At 45.4% G+C, this 6437-nt stretch overlaps 1 protein-coding gene across 1 annotated transcript in view; it reads right to left on the bottom strand.

The window, feature by feature from the left end:
• Nucleotides 1-6437, bottom strand: part of LOC129707168 (patched domain-containing protein 3-like) — a 29843-nt gene that overhangs the window by 10271 nt on the left and 13135 nt on the right. The window lies entirely within an intron of this gene.

The following is a 6437-nucleotide window of genomic DNA, read 5'->3' as shown; positions in this document are numbered from 1 at the left end:
TGCCTTCTCCCCATAACCTCTGACACCCATACCAATCAAAAATCTATCTATCTCTGCCATAAATATATCCACTCACTACCTCCACAGCAGTGTGGCAAAGAATTTCACAGATTCACCTCCATCTGACTATTCCTCCTCATCTTCTTCCTAAAAGAACATCCTTTAATTCTGAGGCTATGACCTCTAGTCCTAGACTCTCCCACTAGTCAAAATATACTCTCCAAGCCTTTCAATATTCCGTACGTTTCAATGAGGTCCCTCGTTATATCACTAAGCCCCAGCGAATATAGGCCCAGTGCCGTCTTGCGCTCATCATATTTTTACCTACTCATTCCTGGGATTATCTTTGTAAACGTCCTCTGGACTCTCTCTAGAGCCAGCACATCCTTCCTTAGATACAGTGCCCAAAATTCCAAATGTGGCCTGACCAGCACCTTATAGAGCCTCAGCATTACATCCCTGTTTTTTTTTATATAAGCCCTCTCGAAGTAAATGCAAGCATTGTGTTTGCTTTCTTTACTACTGATTCTTTACCACTGAGAGAGAAAGTGAGAGAGAGAAAGAGAGAGAAAGAAAGAGAGAAAGTGAGAGAGAGAAAGAGAGAGATTGAGAAAGAGAGAGATTGATAGAGAGAGAGATTGAGAGAGAGAGAGAGAGAGAGAGAGAGAGAGAGAGAGTCGCGGCTGCCGAACATCTCATCACCTCCATGGGCGGGGCTCAAAGCACGTGGTCTGACTGCTGGGTCCTAGTTCCTCCCCTCCCTCCTACAGGGAACAATGTTTGCAAACATATCTAACAATGTTTCCCGCCTTTTAATAAAAATACACATTATAAACGATGAAAAAACACCACATTACTCTGCATAAATTATCATAAAAAAGCACATTTTCAAGGCCTTTCCAGGACTTTCGAGCCGTGTAGGGGAGTTGAATGAGAATGAGTTTAATGGATGTTCATTGGTCAGTTTAGACAGGTGGCCAAAGGCCCGTTTCCATTGGGCATGACAATGAGATATTTAAGTGGGACCTGTTGGATCCCTGTCACATGGGAGGCCTGGTGTCCCAACGCAACCCGTTCCCCCTACGCAATATTTGACCACTCACCCATAGCCCTTAAGGGAGGGGAGGCCTGGTCCCCCAAAGCAACCCATCCCCCAACGCAATATTTCAGCACTGACCCATAGCCCCCAACTGTGCAGGGGCAGCTCATTTCCCCTTATTCACCCTCCTTTAAACTTTTAAAAAATCCAAAGTGCACTTGCTTGATGTGAGGACTTCGTGATTTGTGACATTGTAGCCGGTGAGAAGTTAAGTGAAAAGTAAATTCACTCAATTGCTGGGATTGGCAACATTGCACCCAGTAGGGCCAGCAATTGGATTTTGAATTTTCAGTGAGAAGTTTAAAATTTTAAAGTTTTAGATATGAACAACTTGATGATGTGTTCAGGAGCATCAATATATGTATTTTTATCAACTTGTAAATTATACCATCAATCTGAACGAAATGATACAACACAACACAGGAAAATTGTGAGTAAGGTGGTCCAAAAATTGTAGTGCTATCGTGTACCGTTTTGGCCTAGTTCCGGGATCATGCACGCAGAATCACAAACAAGATGAGTGTTTTAGTAAAATACTAGACTAAGTGGGACCCGTTGGGTACCAGCAGCACACGGGAGGGCTGGTCCCCCAACGCAATATTCCACCTCTCCATTAGGGGGGGGGGGGGGGGGGGAGGGGGGGGTCTGGAGCGGCAGTATGGGTGTTGTGGGCTGAAGGGAGAGGTTTCCAGAGGGGCTAGTATGGACATTGTGGGCCCGAATGGATTATTGGGCTGGTGGCTCAGTCACTCAAGCCTGTTGTGCTGGCAGCTCACTCACTCACGGCTGGTGGGCTGGCAGTTGACTCAAAGCTATTACTTGAAATTCCATTTCAAGCAGGGTGCAAGGCCACTAACGACAGCGAGTCGTGACCTCTCCCTCCTCCATCTTGCAGAGACTGAGCCACGCCCACACTTCTGGATTTTATAGTCTCTCCCACTCTTCCCACCAGAGGTTGCGTGGCCTTCATGGCGTGATTGACAGGAGAGAGAATCTCAACATTTTCTAAACACTAATAACTCTTTTATTTTTCATCGATGGGAAAAGTCCTCGGCACCTGATGAGCGGGGGGGGGGGGGGGGGGGGGGGGGGGGGATTCTGAGTAAGATGGCCAAACAGCACAGCCGTACGTGGTAGCGTTTTTTTCTAAAATCAATATAAAGCACAAACAGGAAGTGGTCAAGATTACTTTTAATTATATAGAAGGCAAGGCAACTTTAATTAGGCAAGGCAACTTTATTAAATCATTTGGCAAGCTTTCTGGATACACAGTCAACTGGAGTAAGAGTGAGTTCATGCCTTTATCAGACAATATAGATTCAGATTTTCTTGAGGCTCTACCATTTAAGATAGTATATGACCACTTTACATATCTAGGACTCAAAATACCCCTAAACCCCAAACTTATATTCAAACTCAACTATGCTGATATGATTACAAAGTTAAAACTGAACATAGAGAAATGGAGGATTTTACCCTTGTCTATAGTGGGGCGCATTAACGCTATCAAGGGACCATGAGGGTTGGTAGGGGGAGAGGAGGTCAGTGAGATATGGGGGGGGGGGGGGGGGGCATATGGTGGAGGGCTTTGTAGGTGAGGACCAAGATTTTGTAGGTGATCCGGTGGGAGATGGGAAGCCAGTGAAGTTGTTTGAGGACTGGAGTGATGTGATGCCAGGATTTGGTGTGGGTGATGAGTCGGGCGGCTGCGTTCTGGACCAGTTGGAGTAGGTTAATGTAGGTGGAGCTGATGCCAAGGAGAAGTGAGTTGCAGTAGTCCAGTCGGGAGGAGATGAAGGCATGGATGAGTCCCTGCCCTCCCTGCCCTCCCACCAGAAGGGGCATAGCCTTCATGGCGTGATTGTTCTTCTTTTACCACACTTCAAATTAAGTGGGCTTGAGGAAGCCACTGATTGGTCGAACGGACTAGAGGAAGCAGCTGATTGGCTTGTATCCCTGGTAAGGCTTTGTATTGTATCCAGGATAAGGGGGACGAATGAGGGCCAGGGCAGTTTACTGTTCTGGATGTTAGATGTGGGAGGTCATGGAGTCTAAGTGCCCTCCAGACGTCCACATTTGCGCCAGGTGCGTCAAGATGGGGCTCCTAAGGGACCGTGTTAGGAACCTGGAACAGCAGCTCGATGACCTCTAGTCAGGGAGAGCGAGGAGTTCATAGGGAGGTGGTCACCTCAAGACCACGGGAGACAGACAACTGGGTCACAGTTAGGAAGGGCACCCTGAAAATAAGTACTCATGTTTGAGTACGGTTGGGGGAGACAGCCTACCTGGGGGGCAGCGACTGCGGCCGGGTCTCTGGCACAAAGACCGGTCCTGTTGCTCAGAAGGGTAAGGAAAAGAAGAGGAGGACAATAGTAATAGGGGACTCTATTGTCAGGGGGTCGGATAGGCGATTCTGTGGACGCAGTCAGGAGACCCGGATGGTAGTTTGCCTCCCTGGTGCCAGGGTCAGGGATGTGTCTGAACGTGTCCAAGATATCCTGAAATGGGAGGGAGAGGAGACCGAGGTCGTGGTACATATAACCATATAACCACATAACAATTACAGCACGGAAACAGGCCATCTCGGCCCTACAAGTCCATGCCGAACAAATTTTTTTCCCCTTAGTCCCACCTGCCTGCACTCGTACCATAAGCCTCCATTCCCTTCTCATCCATATGCCTATCCAATTTATTTTTAAATGATACCAATGAACCTGCCTCCACCACTTCCACTGGGAGCTCATTCCACACCGCCACCACTCTCTGCGTAAAGAAGTTCCCCCTCATATTACCCCTAAACTTCTGTCCCTTAATTCCCATATAGTTACCAACGACATAGATAGAAAAAGAGAAGAGGTCCTGAAAGGAGAATTTAGGTAGTTAGGAAGAGAGTTAAAGAGAAGGACCACAAACGTAATAATCTCAGGATTACTGCCTGTGCCACGCGACAGTGAGAGTAGGAATGGAGCGAGGTGGAGGATAAATGCGTTGCTGAGGGACTGGTGCAGTGGGCATGATTCAAGTTTCTGGATCATTGGGACCTCTTTTGGGGAAGGTGCGACCTGTACAGAAAGGACGGGTTGCACTTGAACTCGAGGGGGACCAATATCCTGGTGGGGAGATTTACAAAGGCTACTGGGGAGACTTTAAACTAGAACGGTTGGGGGGACGGACTCAAATAGGGAAAGCTAGTAGTCAGTGTGTGAGGCAGGATGCAGAGAAGGGTAGCATTCGGACACAAAATGTAGGGGAGAAAGGAGAAAAAAATAATAAACAGAGAATAAGAGGGGGTGGGTTTCTTAAATGTGTATATTTTAATGCTAGGAGCATTGTAAGAAAGGTGGATGAACTTAGAGCCTGGATTGACACCTGGAAGTATGATGTTGTGGCGATCAGTGAAACATGATTGCAGGAGGGCTGTGATTGGAAACTAAATATTCCAGGATTTCGTTGCTTCAGGTATGATAGAATTGGAGGGGCAAGAGGTGGAGGTGTTGCATTGCTTGTCAGGGAAGATATTACAGCAGTGCTTTGGCAAGATAGATTAGAGGGCTCGTCTAGGGAGGCTATTTGGGTGGAACTGAGAAATGGGAAAGGGGTAGAAACACTTATAGGGGTGTATTATAGACCGCCAAATGGGGAGCGAGAATTGGAAGAGCAAATATGTAAGGAGATCGAAGATATTAGTAGTAAGCACAAGGTAATGATTGTGGGAGATTTCAATTTTCCACACATAGCCTGGGAAACACATTCTGTAAATGGGCTGGATGGGTTGGAGTTTGTAAAATGTGTGCAGGATCGTTTTTTGCAGCAATACATAGAGGTACCTACTAGAGAAGGGGCGGCGCTGGACCTCCTGTTAGGAAATGAGACCGGTCAGGTGGCAGAGGTATTCGTTGGGGAACAGTTTGGGTCCAGTGATCACAATACCATTAGTTTCAATATAATTATGGAGAGGGTCAGAACTGGACCTAGGGTTGAGATTTTTGATTGGAGAAAGGCTAACTTTGAGGAGATGCGAAGGATTTAAAAGGAGTGAATTGGGACATTTTGGTTTATGGGAAAGATGTGGAAGAGAAATGGAAGACATTTAAAGGGGAAATTTTAAGAGTACAGAATCTTTATGTCCCTGTTCGGTTGAAAGGAAATAGTAAAAACTGGAAAGAGCCATGGTTTTCAAGGGAAATTGGACACTTGGTTCGGAAAAAGAGAGAGATCTACAATAATTATAGGCAGCATGGAGTAAATGAGGTGGTTGAGGAGTATAAAGAATGTAAAAAGAATCTTAAGAAATAAATTAGAAAAGCTAAAAGAAGATATGAGATTGCTTTGGCAAGTAAGGTGAAAGTAAATCCAAAGGGTTTCTACAGCTATATTAATAGCAAAAGGATAACGAGGGATAAAATTGATCCATTAGAGAGTCAGAGTGAACAGCTATCTGCAGAACCAAAAGAGATGGGGGAGATATTGAACAATTTATTTTCTTCGGTATTCACCAAGGAGAAGGATATTGAATTGTGTGAGGTAAGGAAAACAAGTAGAGTAGCTATGGAAACTATGAGATTCAAAGAAGAGGAAGTACTGACACTTTTGAAAAATATAAAAGTGGATAAGTCTCCAGGTCCGGACAGGATATTCCCTAGGACATTGAGGGAAGTTAGTGTAGAAATAGCAGGGGCTATGACAGAAATATTTCAAATGTCATTAGAAACGGGAATAGTGCTGGAGGATTGGCGTACTGCGCATGTTGTTCCATTATTTAAAAAGGGTTCTAAGAGTAAACCTAGCAATTATAGACCTGTTAGTTTGACGTCAGTGGTGGGCAAAGGATACTTAGAGATAATATATATAAGCATCTGGATAAACAGGGTCTGATTAGGAACAGTCAACATGGATTTGTGCCTGGAAAGTCATGTTTGACTAATCTTCTTGAATTTTTTGAAGAGGTTACTCGGGAAATTGATGAGGGTAAAGCGACTCAAACGCCACCCAGATTTGCTGCCTGTCCCGCTGAGTTACTGGTGGATGGTTGTTTGTCAGGTTGGAGGGCAGTGACTAGTGGGGTGCCACAGGGATCTGTGTTGGGTCCACTGTTGTTTGTCATGTACATCAATGATCTGGATGATGGTGTGGTAAATTGGATTAGTAAGTACGCAGATGATACTGAGATAGGTGGTGTTGTGGATAATGAAGTAGATTTTCAAAGTCTATATAGAGATTTATGCCAGTTGGAAGAGCGGGCTGAAAAATGGCAGATGGAGTTTAATGCTGATAAGTGTGAGGTGCTACATCTTGGCGGGCCAAATCAAAATAGGACGTACATGGTAAATGGTAGCGA

This window comes from Leucoraja erinacea, chromosome 2, assembly GCF_028641065.1.
Source record: "Leucoraja erinacea ecotype New England chromosome 2, Leri_hhj_1, whole genome shotgun sequence".
Lineage (NCBI taxonomy): Eukaryota > Metazoa > Chordata > Chondrichthyes > Rajiformes > Rajidae > Leucoraja > Leucoraja erinaceus.
This window is presented reverse-complemented; position numbering and strand designations above follow the sequence as displayed.